Source organism: Rattus norvegicus, chromosome 11 (genome assembly GCF_036323735.1).
Source record: "Rattus norvegicus strain BN/NHsdMcwi chromosome 11, GRCr8, whole genome shotgun sequence".
NCBI lineage: Eukaryota > Metazoa > Chordata > Mammalia > Rodentia > Muridae > Rattus > Rattus norvegicus.
In genome coordinates, this window is record NC_086029.1 from 20,325,525 (window position 1) to 20,341,466 (window position 15,942).

Genomic DNA, 15,942 nt, shown 5'->3' on the forward strand with positions numbered 1-15,942 from the left:
CAAAACTGTCCTTAATATTACAGGCCTGGATTTACACTTGGGGCCACCTGACCTGAATAGCAAACAGTGCCAAAGGTTTCAGTTGCAAAAGTGACTTCCGTTCAATAAAACGAACTGAAAATTTATTGGATTTATTGCAGGATGCTCTTGTCACTTACTTACAGACAGAAGCCTTTATGAGAGCTGTATGTACATATGTGTGTTTGAACGGACTTCCACTGAGAATGAGTTACACCCTCATAATGCCCTTCCCTGTGATCTTACCATGAAAACCTAAATTTGCCTCTGTGATCTCTTCAACACTGCAGCTCTCATGCTGAAAAAAAAATCAGTTAAATGTTAGTTTTCCACATTACCAAGTTCTGCTACCAGTTTTACAGGTAGTGTTTGGCACATTTGAAATGATATTAGTCTATAGTTAGATTTGGGGGCTTTTCTTTTTTGAGTAATAATTTTTTAAGAGGACTCATCCAATTGTGAGCACAGCAGTTCTTAGGCCTGTGGTCTACACTTGAGTTGTATTTAAAAAAAAAAAAGTCCTGAACTGAGCGGGGCATGGTAGTGCATCCCTTTAATCCAAGCACTTTGGCAGAGAAAGGCAGAAAGGTTTGTGAATTCCAGGCCACCATGGTCTACATAGAGAGCTTCAGGATCAGCAGGACTAGAAAGCAAGATCCCATATTAAAAACAAAACAAAACAAAACAAAACAACACAAAACAAAACAAAACAACACAAAACCACCAGGGAAAGATATCCTGTAAGCAATGATCCTCCATGACCATGGTTTCCTTTGCTTCCTGTAGGTTCCAGCCTAGAGTTCCTGTTCTAATTTCCTTTCATGACTTACCATGCATTATGAATAATCCTTCTTCTCCAAGTTGCTTTGTTCATGGTGTATTTTCACAGCAATAGAAATTAATCTACTCATGGGGATTTTATTTTCAATAAAGTATAAATAAAATATAGTATTGATTTTTAAATAATACATCCAATTTTGTCCAGTTGTCCTCAAGCCCTTGTACTATGCTGTCTATATAATTCAGTCTATGTGGAAACTGTATAGTTTTTAACTGGTTTACTACAATTTTCACTTCTGGGAATGTTTCACATAATTATTTCTTCTGTTGGTGTTATTGATGGAGGTATGTGTTATATCTTCCTTCTTAATATGAATAAAATGTCAAATGGTTGAGCTTTCTCCACTTTTCTACTCTGGTATTTGGCCCAGTAGTGAAGGGCCACTAGAATCTCATTTTTGTTATATTTTTCTTAAATGTAGAATTCACAATAATCCAGATGAACAAATCGGTAAAATACAGTTGTCTGTCTTTAAATAAGAAACAACGTTTATTTGAGTGTTACGCCTAAAGAAAAGATTTGTTTACAGCTCTAGGTACAGGAAGACTGTGGTGGAGGGGGGGGGGAAGGATGGCACCAACAGAAGGCCAGCTAAAGTCACGTGTAATAGCTCACTTTATACAAAGTATCACATAATTTCTACTCTGAGGGTTAAGAAGAGCCCGTAGTTAAAATGTACAATCAGGAGGACTAGCTGCACAGGGCAAAAACACTTTCTATAGAGGCATAGAAACTAACAACAGTAGCCAGCCACAGTAAATAATCTGCAGTAAACTCACTACCACTGTCACACTAGAGAAGGGCGGGTAAACATAATCCAAGAACAATCATGTGCTTTTGAAGAAATCGAAATAATAAAACCCCTGTCTTGGTTTCTTGTAGTTTTTTCATAAGCACACAGAAATCTCACAAGACACCATTTTTGGACAGTGTTCTGACATACATTCTTCTCATCTGAGACAATAGAAATTTGCAGTTTGTCAGGTGTGAGGCAAGATATATGTTCCCGCTCACTAAGGAGTTCAAGACACAGCTCAAATGATGTGAAGGAGGTAGAGGTTATGTCTTTAAATGGGTATAATCTTACTTTCAAATTTTGGGTTTTATAAAAATCACAACTTGGTAGTTTTTAAACAATTTGATTTGGATTTTATTTAGTACAAATGAGTTTACATTGGATTCAACAATTTAAACATTATATTTAACTTAACTTTTATCTCGGGCTAGTTTTTAAACCAAATGTAATTTAGTCAGTGTCAAATATTTACTTTAAATAAGCTTCATCCATGTTATTGACCTTTCTTCAAGATTATATTAAAATAGAACACCAGTTACACTTTATAGGAAAACCATGTAGGAGAAGTAACCTTTCTTATTATCAGGGTCATTGTCATTAGTTTGATTGTCACAAGTCTAGGTGAGACCTCCCTATGATCACTGAAGAATCTTTAATGACAAAGGAAAAAGTTATGACAAAAGAAACTTTTTCTATTCTTTTTATCAGGAAAGCAGCAGGATACTCTTTCTTTATGACAAGCAAAGTGAGGCTCTCTTACTTTCTATCCTTTTGAAACAATTTTTCGAATAAGAGGGTCACAAAGTTTTAGGGAAAAAAACATCATTCAGAGAATATTTAGAGTTTCTCTGGCCTTTTTTTAACTTGGAAAAAAACCTGAATCTTCTGGTTGATTCTTAACTGTAAAAGTTCCATCTCCAACACCCTACTAGTAAAATGATTAAGGGTCATAAGGTCGTGATCTTTATCATAAGATTTCAATGATCCTTCCTTGACTGCTCCAACTCTGCAGAATGTTTTTATAGGGGTTCCTAGAAGATGAGACATGGTACCTTAAGGAATAGTTACATATAGTACAGAGTAATGCAGCACTGCAAAGTAAGAGAAGGTATAGTTGGCAGTTACTAGTCTCAAAGGGTAAAGTTGAATTTATTTTCTGGAAGATATGCAATATTGCATATCTTATGTACTTTATTCCAAATTCAATGTCTTTGCTCTTTGAAAACAAATATTTAATGGATTCAATAAAACATGCATACTACACATTAGTCGCAATTCATATGATACACACACATTAACATTTTAATATTTAAGTCAGATTAAGAATATGTCTACCTCCTCATAACTCCTCATTTATCACTTTTGTTTTTGGTAAATGCATTTAAAGTTTTATCAACTACTTGTGCTCAATGTATACACATACTTGTACTAGTCATGTTCCTTTACAATTGCAAGTCTGAACTTCTGCCCCCTCTGTCAAAGAAGTTAGCTATTAATTACAGTTTCCCTACGGACTCTCTGCACCTATATATTGTTTTGTTGCTACTTGAATATCATTGATTTTTATTCATATTAGAATTTTTCAAAAGAAATAAGATGGCTTTATTGTCAAGTATATATGATCAATGTTTAATGAAGTTTCATGTTCATGTTGCCAGGAAAGATATGGAGTGCAGGGATTTAACATCATGAGGATTATGTGAAGACACAAATAGCTTGACATTATAAAATAAAATAGTTCAAAATGAATTTCTGCTAAAGAATTACATGGTGGAGCAACTACACAGATTTATTACTAATGCATATACTATTCATTCAGGTTTTAGGAGTTAATAATTTCAAATAGACTAGCACCTGATAGGCACTTTATTTCATAATATGTTCAGAAAAACCAAACCAGTTAATCAATATGTTAGAAGCATATATGGAAGCTTGTGTTTAATAACTAAGTTTAAATTGTCAGATGATATTATTTGAAGCAAATGAAGATGCATTTGCTTTTTAGGTGTTAATTAAATTGGCACAATTATAAATTTGTGATGAGTGATGAAACAGAACACTGCCTGCTATAGCCTGAAGTTCATGCCCACCATATACCACTGTTATTCTAATAAATAACAACTGATCTCTAATGCAAATTATTATTGTGAGTAAACTGCATGTTGGCTTGACATTACCTCCCATAGAAGCTGGCGTGGACCTCACCAATCTCTTTCTTCTCCCTAGTCTATCCCCTTTAACAAACACTTTAACAGCTGTGAGTGAAAACAAGGCACATTTGGCAAAAGTAGGAACCAGATGCCAGAGCCTGAATGTATGTTCTATTCAAAGCTTCTGAGCCTGCCGCTCACACCTCACTGTCACCTTGGTTGGCTCCCTGTTTAGATCATCTTCTGGCAGAATACACAGTCTCATCTGGAAGTAGTATTGAGGTCATGCAGGTGTAGCCTGGTTCTGATTATATTAGCTGACTACAGCTCTATTATGCTTCATTTATTTTGTCTAAGAATATTTAGAGAAAATAACAGTTATATTATATATATATATATATATGCAAAAATTGTTTTGAGGAACATAGAGGAATTTTAATCCAGCAACATGCCTGCTCTGGAAAGGGATCATATCCAAAAACTTCCTAGATCTTTGTGATCTGGCTGGAATATGGACACACCTTCATTCCAGGAGAAAGAAGCAGGCAGATATCTGAGTTTAAGGCTAGCCTGCTATAGAGGAAGTTTCAGGTAATGAAAAGCTTAGGTCTAGGAGTAGTTTAATGCCTGTAATTACAACAGGCAGGACACAGAGGCATGCAGATCTCTGTGTTCTAATAAGTCAGTTGAGTTCATTCAGTCAGTGCTGTGAGTGCAGTGCAATGGACTTGACTTTGTTCTTCAGTTCGTGCAGTACACACAGTGCAGGTAAACGTTGAACCCAGAGAAGAGGAGCTGGAAGATTACGACAGATTTCTAGAGTTAGTTTGAAGCCAAGCAGAACAATTCAGTCAGAAGCTGAGAGAAAACGATTTGAATCAGTCAGTTTGTAGAGGAGTTTGAGCCAGAATGGGTGGGTTGAACCTGACAGACAGAGTTCAGAAGGAAATAGGATCAGGTGAGTCTACTAGGCAGAATGCCTCTGAGAGGACAATTACATCAGGAAAATAAAAGTTACATTTACAAAAGGATACATTAAGGTTCATTGGTATTAAACTCAACATTTTGGGAATTAAAATTTTACCAAAAGCAAAATTGTTATATTTAAAATAATTAAAACATATAATTAATCAATAGACTTTCAAAAAAACGAACACCATATATTCATGTTAGATGCTGTACTGGCATTTGTTTGTTTGTTTGTCTGTCTGTCTGTTGGTTCACTTGAGACAGTGTCTCAGTCTGTAGCTCAGCCTGGACTGTGACTCGCTATGTATCCCAGGTTGCTTTTAGATTCACAGTGATACTTCCCCTTCCGTCTCTGTAGTTCCAGTATTATGACTGTGAGCACCATTCCCATCTCAGATACTCATTCAGTTTTAAAATGAGATAGAATTAATCACACTCCCTGTTCAACTTACTTCTCTCAAACATCTCCCCATTACCATCCATCATGCTTCCCCTATGTCTTCTCATTCTCAAGTGAATAAACACTTTTTCATTGATTATTAATTTCAAACTAAACACACACACACACACACACACACACACACACACACACACACACACTTTTGTTGTTGTTTTGACATTTAATCCAAGGAAGCAGAAGATCTCTAGGTACTAGGAGGTAATAAAATAGACAAGTAAGGTTCCCATTAGTATTACTTTCACGTTGCTGTGACTGAATATTGGACAAGAGGCAATTTAGGGGGATAAGAGATAAATTCAACTTATAATTTGAGACAATACACTCCACGATGTCAGGGAAAATACTAAATAGGAGGCCATTAATTATTTTGCATTAAACTCCAGAAACTAGTAATTGACCTGGAATTAGGGTCAAACTGGGAATGTCATTATCTGTCTCTGAAACTATTTCCTTCACCATGGTTCCAGACCTAATGGTTCCATGATCATTATAACCAGTGTTATGAACTGGAAACCAAGCATTCAAATGCAAGAGCTTGAGTGATGTTTCATATAATGGTAATGAACACAGACAAAAGTTAACTTGTATTGAGTAAAATAATGTTTAGCTGAGTCCTTTTCAAATATCTTGAGAGATAAAAACTGAGGAAGAGAACAAAAGGAGTTATTGGCTTCTTGGTCCCTGAACTAATGAAATTTCTACAGCTTTTTTATTCTATCAAACGAAGAAAGGTATGATTTCCAGTGATGTAGGTTTAGAAGAAGGCTTACTCAATCCAAACCTGAAGAAAGGAATATAGTATGATTCTGGACTGAAGAGATAAAGTTGGAATATCTATATCACATAAAGACTAAATATACACATTATTAAAATAGCAGCAGCAAGGGGGAAAAAGTGTGTGTTACATTCTTTTGGAAAAGCATATGAGCAGAAATCAAAGAAAAGTGGGAAAATGAAAATAATGTGTCTCTAAACATGCAAATCTGCATGATTTAATATTTCTTGATTAGTACGTGTTTATGGTACTTTACCCGATTGTTTACATATTGTTTTAGTCAGGGTTTTCTAGAGTCACAGAATTTATGGAATGTCTTTATATTGTGATGACTTACAGTCTGTAATCAAACAATGGGTAGCTGTGGATGGGAAGTCCAGGAATCTAGTAGTGGCTCAGTCCCACAAGGTTAGTTGCTTCAGCTGATCTTCGGTGGAAGTAAGTCCCAACCCAGATGTGTTGGCATGTAAATTCAACCAGGTATAAAAGAGTGAATCTTCCTTCTTCCAGTGTCCTTATGTAAGTCATCAGCAGAAGGTATGGCCCAGATTAAAGGTGTGTACCACCATCATACTGGGATCTGGTACTTGCTTTGATACCAAGGCAGACTTTGAACTCCAAGATCTATTTGTCTCAGTCACCTGGGATTAAAAGCCTGTATTACCTTGCCTGGGTCTAAACTTTTCATGACCCAGGCAAGATCCAGGTGAGAAACTTGTGTCTTCCATCCTCAAGATCCCCCCCAAAACAGAAATTTTTATTTGAGATAAGAACTCTTGAAATAAGTCTGAAAGATACCATTAATTAATTAATTAATTAATTAATGCACTCCAGATTTTATTCCCCTTCCAGTCCACCCTATGAAAGTTCCACGTTCTATACCAATTCCTCAACCCCCTGTCTCCACAAGGAAGTTCCCAGTCCTCAAGCCCCACTAGACCTATAAATACCCTAGGGTCTCCAGTCTCTTGAGGACTAGGTGCATCTTCTCTAACTGAAACCAGAGACCCAGCAGTCCTCTGCTGTATATGTGTTGGGTGCCTCATCTCAGCTGGTGTATGCTGCCTGGTTAGTGTTCCACTGTCTGAGAGATCTCTGGGGTCCATTGATTGACCAATTGAGATGTTGGTCCTTCTACATGGTCGTCCTCCTCCTCAGCTTCCTCCAGCTTTTCCCTAATTTAACCACAGGGGTCAGCAGCTTCCGTTCATTGGGTTGGGGCAAATATCTGACTCTTTCAACTGCATGGTGGGTCTTTCAGAGGGTAATCAAGGTAGGTCTATTCTGTGAGCATTCCATAGCCTTGGTAATGGTGTCAGGTTTTGGGGTCTCCCATTGGGGATCTCACTTTGAACCTGTCCCTGGACCACCTTTTCCTCTATATGGATTTCCAGAGTGGTTGGTACCAGTTTGCAATCCCACCAGCAATGAAGGAGTGTTCTTCTTTCTCCACATCCACTGCAACATGTGTTGTCACTTGAAGGTTTGATCTGACTGGTGTGAGGTAGAATCTCAAGTTTGTTTTGATTTGCATTTCTGTGATCACTAAGGACTTTCAACATTTCTTTAAGTGCTTCTCAACCATTTGAGATTCCTCTGTTGTGAGTTCTGTATCAAACTTTTTTCATTGGGTTGTTTGGTTTTTTGGATGGTTATCTTCTTGAGTTTTTCATATATTTTGGGTATTAGGCCTCTATCAGATGTGGGGTTAATGAAGATTTTTATCCAAGTCTGTATGGTGCAGATTTGCCTATTGACTATGTCCTTTGCCTTACAGAAGTTTTCCAGTTTCATGAGGTCCCATTTATCAATTTTTGATCTTAGAGTGTGAGCCATTGGAGTTCCGTTTAGGAAATTTTCCCCTGTGCCAATGAGTTCAAAGCTCTATCCCACTTTCTCTTCTATTAGATTCAGTGTATCTGGTTTTATGTTGAGTTCCTTGATCCACTTGGACTTAAGCTTTGTGCATGGTAACAAATGTAATTCTATTTTCATTTTATACACACAGACAGCCAGTTAGACCAGTGCTATTTATTGAAGATGGTTTCTTTTTTTCCATTTTTGGCTTCTTTGTCAAAGATCAAGTGTGAATAAGTATGTGGTTTTATTTCTGGACCTTCAATTCTATTCCATTGATCAACCTGTCTGTCTCTGTACCGATACCATGCAGCTTTTATACCTATTGCTCTGTAGTAGAGCTTGACTTTAGGGATGTTGATTTGCCCAGCTGTTCTTTTATCATTAAAATTATTTTCACTATTCTGGGATTTTTGTCTTTCCAGATGAATTTGAGAATTGCTTTGTCCATGTTTCAAGAATTATGTTGGAATTTTGATACTCTTTATATTATTCAATATTTTAAATTCATGGTTGTTGAAGATCTCAAAGTCATTTGGCTCAATATTGAAAGATTTATAATTCCTCTATAGAAGCTGCTGCAAACAATAAGAAAATTTAACAAAACACAGTTTAAGGAGAAGACACACTCTTACATATTGAGTAGCTGAAAGATCAAGTATGAAGCTCCAGAGGTGCAGGCTTTTAAGTATTGCAGCTGGTTCCAATATCGATGCTTTGATAAGTAATATTTTACCAATGTTCCTTATAACAGTCAAATATAGGAATTCCTATATTTGGCTTTCCCAAGTTGGATTGAGTTGAGATTCCTATTGATCTATCTGGGGAGAGCTATGAGCTTCACATGAAAGGTGAAGAACAATAAGATACTATAAATTATCAAGTGATGAGTTCAACATATCTTCATATTTTTAATGTCTGCATTGCTTTGTTCAAACAATTAATAATTTTAAGAGGGTAAAAATAAAATTTTATTATGTGATTAAATATAATGTATAAAAATATCCTTTAGATAATAAAATATAGTAAATATATCCTTTATATTTTCATTTATAACATTGACTCTCCCTGATTCTTTTAAAATATAAAACACTTTAAAATTGTTGCTTTAACACAAATATGAGCTACAATAATATTTTCTGATTGAATAGTCCCTGTAGTTTAATGAAGAGATTCTTAGTGGTTTCAGGCAATAAGATTTCAATTTTAAAATTGAAATACTTCATTATTAATACTCACTGGTCAGGAAGTGAACACAGAGGGATGAGTAAAGGAATAGTGGATTTGGAGACTGTGAAGACAATCATACTCAGAGAGAAGACACCAATTAGGAAGGTAGTACTGAGTTACATGGCAAATCTATAATGCAGAACAAGTGTGGTAATAAAATGGCATAGTATGAAGCTTCTAAAAACCCATGGAATGTCAAGAAGCACTGAGAGTATAATGTTAACACCTTAATAAGCAATTTATGAGAGACCCAATGTGAGCAGATTTCTGTTTATGGAATCTGGAGCAGTGGAAGAAAAGGGAGAGCTGGCCAATGTCATTAATTTGTGTAGTAACCCCATAGTTACTAGTTTCTGTGGAGCTGGTAATTGGCAATAGGTTCAAACGGCAGATCATTACATGGAAAGATTTCATAATGTGTAATGGTTTGTCTTTGAGGGGAAAGGAAAAAATGAATCTGATGAATATATGGTGAATTCTTCTTTTCTATCTCATTAGCAGTTTATTATGGTACACTTCTGGTTTGTATTCCCAGACAAAGAATAAAATATATAGTAGTGAACTATACATTGGAAGCAAAGCAAATTTTATTCATCTGATTTTTTTATCATTATTATTTCAGGTTATTCTGAAAGGTGTTGTTTCCTTGATTTCTTTATCAATACAATTGTCATTTGTATATACAAGTGCTACTGAATTTTCCTAATTTAATTCTATATCCAGCTAAACCTGAATGAATTCTATATCATGCTAAAATCACTTATAAGCTGTAGAAGCTCCCTAGTGAAAAATTTAAGGTTACTTATCTAAACTATTATATCATCTGGAAATAGTGGTACTATACATTTTTCCTTTCCAATTTGTATTCCTCAGACTTAAATATTTTTGTAAGTCTATTTAAAACTTTTAAATACTGCATTTGATTTTGGAGTATCTCTAATCAATCACTTGAAAAACTTGTATGATACAAACTTCAAGACTTTAAAGAAAGAAATTGAAGATGATATCAGAAGATAGAAAGATCTTCCATGTTAATTAATTGGGAGGATTAACCTAGTAAAAATGGCCATTCAGCGAACAACAATCTATATATTCAAGGAAATAACCATCAAAATATCCTACACATTACTTTATGGATGTTGAAAGGATATTTATTTAGTTAATATGGGAAAAAGAAAAAGCTGGTAGAGCTAAAACAATTTGGAACGATAAAAGAACTGCTGTAGATGTCACCATCTTGATTTTACATGTTACTACAGAATTATAGTAACAAACCCACAGCACCTAGTCATAAAAAGAGGCACATTGATCAGTGAGATTGAATTAAAGACACATTTATTAGCAGATAATAGCTATTAAGTAAATGATAAACCATACACCAATTAGCACCCGATTTTTGATAAATAGCCAGAAATAGACTGGGGAAAAAGCCAGCTTATTCAGCAAATGATGTTGGTCACCCTGGAGTTCTGCAGGTAAAAGAATGCAAATAGATCAATATGTGCACTCTGCATAATATTTAAGTCTAGGTGGATCAAAGACCATAAAACCATCAGATATACAGAACTTGAGAGATGAGGAATTGGGGATGCCTTGAATTCATTGTTGCAGCAGACAACTTTCTTAACAGAACTCACAGCATGGAACTAATATCAACAATGAACAAATGGGCCCCACGTAAATTTACCGTAAAGTTTCTGTAAGGTAAAGAATATCACCAAGTAGAAGAAGCAGCCATGTTCAGAGTGGGATAATATATTTGTCTACTGCACATCTGACAGAGGGCTGATTTTCAAAATATATAAAGAACTCAAGATGTGGATATTTAAAAGAACCAAATAATCCAATTCAAATATGGGACATAGATATAAACAGATGATTTTAAATTAAGTGATCTCAGGTGGTAAAGAAACACTTTATGAAATGTTCAACATATTTATCTGTTGTTGTAAAAATATAAAAAATAAAAAAATGTATTGGTGTCTTTTGCCTTGCTAGGTCAGGCACCACAGTGCCCCAAGATATCTGTTAGATATCTTGGTGGAAACACATCCCAACTCCTCGCGGCCTACTGTCTCCTGCCACCTCACACTTTGCTACACTCAAACCATCACATAAAAGAACACACAACACAATAATGTTCGACTTAATTGATAAGATGTAATTGCCCACCTAAACACACAAAGCCCTGTACCATTCATCCCTTAGGAACATTAATAACAACCTGTCCTGCTACAGCTTCTCCCTCCTCCTCTCTCCCTCCTGTCTCTTCCTTTCTGTTCCAGTCACCTCAAACTTCTCTCCCGCCCATCCTTCCTTCTCCTCCAATGACAGGCCTCCTTCTATCTTGTACCTGCCTTTAACCTGTACTTTATAAATTCAATGGGGAGGTTCTGGTGAAGTCACCTGATTCCTGAGTGTGTGACTAGGCAGCTGTCCTTGGTGCAGTGGAATTAGCATCAAAATAACTCCAGGGCAAACCACAACAATTATCCAGCAGTAGAATAAAAATCTAAACTGCTCTGAGAGTCCATCTTACACCCTTCAGAATGGCTAGGATCAATAACACAAGTGGCACCTTATGCTGGTGAAAGATGAAGAGCAAGAGGAATTCTCTTTCATTGCTGGTGGGAATATAAACTTGTACTTTCCACTCTGGAAATCAATATATCACTTCCTTAGTAACATTGGAATCCATCTTCCTCAAAACTCAACTCTACCATTCTTGTGCAATTACCCAAAGGACACTCTGTCCTATAACAAGGACCATTGTTCAACTATGTTCATTGAGGCTATATTCATAATAGACAGAGAATGAAAACAATCTTAGGTTGCGTCCTTCTGAAAGAATAAAAAATACAGCCAAAAGTCAGAAGTTTAGAAATGCTATCTCACCCCTAAGAAGCCCTAAATACCTCAAATTCCAGACCCTACCCTCTACCTGTAAGTAGATAAAAGGTCACATTTCTTGAGCCTGCTCTCCCAGGAACTAGATCAAAGGACTTAAGATAAGGCCCTCAGATCTGCGATTCCTGACCTAGTAAAGATAACAGAAAGCTTCTCCCAGGAACTAGCTGACCATAAAGTTAGATTAATATCTTAGAGAACATCTTGAGTAGCAGGAAGCTTCTCCTAGGAACTAGCAGACCATAAAGTTAAGCAATCTTGAGAGACAGGAAACTTCTCCTTGTGATTTCTCATGTGACACCATCCTTGCCCCCTTGGGTTGTGGCTTCTTCCTTTAAATACCCCTTCTCCCAGCTACTGGTCGTCAAACTCCTGTGCCCCTGTGTGGGATATGAGTCTCGACCCCAGTGCACTGGTTCCTATCAATAAACCTTGTGTAAATTACAGCAAGGACAGTCTTACATGAGTTCTTGGGGGGTCGCATCATCCCGAGACTTGAGTGAGGGTCTCCCTGCTCTGGGGGGGGGTCTTTCACTTCAACGTAAGAAAATTTGGTATATTTACACAGTGGTGTGCTACTAAGCTGTTTACAGAAAACATGACATGAAATCTACAGACAAATGGAAAACACTAAAAAAATAAAAAAAAAAAAAGTCATCCTGAGTGAGGTAACCCAGACCCAGAAACAGAAACAGAAATAGGTTATGTCTTCACTAATAAATGGATATTATAGGTTAAGTAAGTTATAGTAAATCTAATATCCACAGATTCAGAGCAGTTAGGCAATGAGGTGAACTCTGAGGAGTGCACATGTATCTCCCTTGGAAGGTGAAATAAAATAACTTTTGCAATTGAACTCAGGGCAGGTGAGGAATGGTAGAGCAGCAAGGGATGGAGGGAGGGTAACAGAAGAGATGGCTTGAATTGAGCAACTTTTTGGGAAGCTAGAAATATACACTGGAAAAAAGCCTGCTTGTTCAACAAATGGTGTTGTTCACCCTGGAGTTCTGCATGTAAAAGAATTCAAATAGATCCATATGTATCACCCTGCATAAAATTCAAGTCCAAGTGGACCAAAGACCATAAAACCCCATATACAGAACCTGATAGACGGGGGAGTGGGGATGCCTTGGATTCATTGTTGCAGGAGACAACTTTCTGAAAAGAACTCACAGCACGGGCACTAATATCAACAATGAACAGATGAGGTTGAAACTTCTTGAAATGTAGGAAAATGGCCCTAGTGAATATTTCTAATAACTGAAACAGAGTCTAAACTGTCCATCTATGTAGTCAGACAAGGTTTCCAGTGGCAAGACTGGGTTTGATTTGCTTGAATTCTTAGCTGAAGAGGTACCGAGGATCCCTAAATATCCCAGGCTGATGGTAGGACAAAGGGTTGCCCTCCACAAAGGGAGCAGAAGACAGCATTGTATTGGACAACATCCATACAACTCACTTGAATGTATACAGGTTGATGGAGCTAGTGGATGAATGGAGCTTTCACACCTTTGTTCTAGTCTCTTTGTACAAGGAGGAACTCTCCAGGCTACGGAAAGAAGAACCTGAACACCCACCCAGCCAAACATTTAGAACTCCAATTTGCTCTACTTCTAAGATGTTCTGGGACAATGGTGGCAGAGGACTTGTGAGAGTGGCCAATGGATGTCTGATTTAATTTGAAGCCTACTTTAATAGTCCATATTCTACACTGCCTGGATTTCCAGGAATCAGAAAATGAATAGGCTAGAGTTCTAGGATAGAGTCAAACAAGACTGTCAAAACAACCAACCAAATAAAAATAAAAACTGAAATAACCAGTAAAACCTCATTATGATTTCTAACAATATTCTGTTATACCCATAGATTAGTGTCCTGTTCCGTTTTTGTCTGAGAGATTTTCTCCTGCAGCAGATGGGGGCAGATGCAAAGGTCCATAGCTAGATATTATCTGAGAGAGTCTAAATTGGATGTCTCTGTGGAATTCCTCGACTCTGAGTTTTGAGAATCCCATGGGAGAAGAGGCAGAAGATTTTAGGAATCAGCGGGATGGACAACACCAGGAGGACACAGCCCACTGAATTAACTAAGCGAAGTGCCTATGGGCTCACAGAGACTGAAGCAGCAACATGGACTCTGAATCATGTGATTCATATAGTAGCAGGAGGCTTATCACCTAGGAAATTCTTCTGCCTATGGATTTTCTTGTCCAATCAGGGTTTTTGCCCTGTCTTCCTGTGTTTTCTTTTGTCATATTTGGTGGTTGTCTCTTGGAGACCTGTTTTTTCCTGAAGGGAGAAGGATGGGGAGTGCCTAAAAAAAAGAGAATAGGAGAAGAAGAGAAGAAGAGCTGCCTGGAGCTTGGAGGAGTGGAGGGAAGGAAATACGTCATACAATACGTTGGGGATGTATTGTATGAGAAAAGAATACATTTTTAATAAAAATATCTTTGAAATGATCGTTAGGGTGAGAACAAGTGTATGTGATGAGACTTAAGATTTGTTTTAGAAATGTTTTGAGAAAGATGAGGTAAAATTTCTATTAGAGAATAGGACTAAATGCTTGTTGTTCAGTCTAAGAAAGTTATTAAAGTAACAATTATTGTACCTTTGTTGTTTATTTGAAGTAGTTTTAGCACACTAAACATCAAAGCACTCATTTTAAACACATCAGGTAATATAAAACATGTTTATTCAAACTGATTCTACATCAGATGTCTGGAAGAATGCTTTTTCAAGCTATTTAAATATTTTACACGTTTATATTCATTTATGTAGACTGAATATGCATATATGGATATAAAACAATATAATTTAAATTTAAACACAATGATTGAAATAAGCTTTAGGGAGAGCCAATCAGGAAAGTATGATATCCCCTTTGATTCAATCCATGATAATTGTACAACATTAACTGAAAATTCTTTTTCAATGGAATGCTTATCTTAATATAAACATGAGAAACACTAAGTTTTTCTATATACTCCTTTCATATTTACAAGATGAGTAATCTATTCACCTGTAAATTCCAATTTTAAACGTAAAATATGTTTAACATTTGCATATATAATCAGAAACTATCATAAAGATTTATAATAAATATAAAATCATCACATTTTACATGAGCATAGCAATGTGCTAATGTCTGAGTTTCTGAAAGTGGAAATTGTTGCTGAAAGGCACAGTTTCCCTTGCCTCCATCCTGTTTGTGGCATAAAGGATTGCAGCTACACTGGAAAAACGTACATTATCAGGAAAATTATGTCTGAACTCACTTAATGATTTCTGCTTGTTCATGTAGTCACAGGTATCCAAGCTTCCAATCAGAGACATATGTATGCACATATTGATGATATATTTTCACAGCCTCTTTATTCCCCCTGAAGTTTTTATACCTTTTCATGACCAATAAGCAAAAGACATGGACTGATCAGATGAGTCAGCATGCAAGGTAACTTTAATATGTGGGTTAAATGTCCAACAACCATGTAATACAAGGAGGAATTCATTTCCACAGATTGCTGTGTGATCACTAAGTATGTGCTTCAGTATTCATGTGCCTCCTGATACACATGCCCCACCCATACAAATTTGATAGAAATTAAGAGCAGCAGCCACACAGGAAGATCCATTATTCAGATTGATTCTGCTAATGTTTGTGCACTGTGTACAGAATATTTACATAGTTTTGTCACATTTCATCTTTCAAAAGTTCATAGAGCATTGATGGATGAAGGAACCAACAAGCTCTGCGATGTAGGTAAATAAACAGATATTAAAAGGGCAACATGTCTTGACAGGAAATTAAAACAACATATATTGCTGTATATTCCTTTTAATTACTAGTAGCTTGATATATGGTAGACTTCTCTTAAGAAGCTGAATTTTTATTTTACCAATGATCAGAAGGAGGGTCCTGAATAGTTTTTTATGGCCTAGA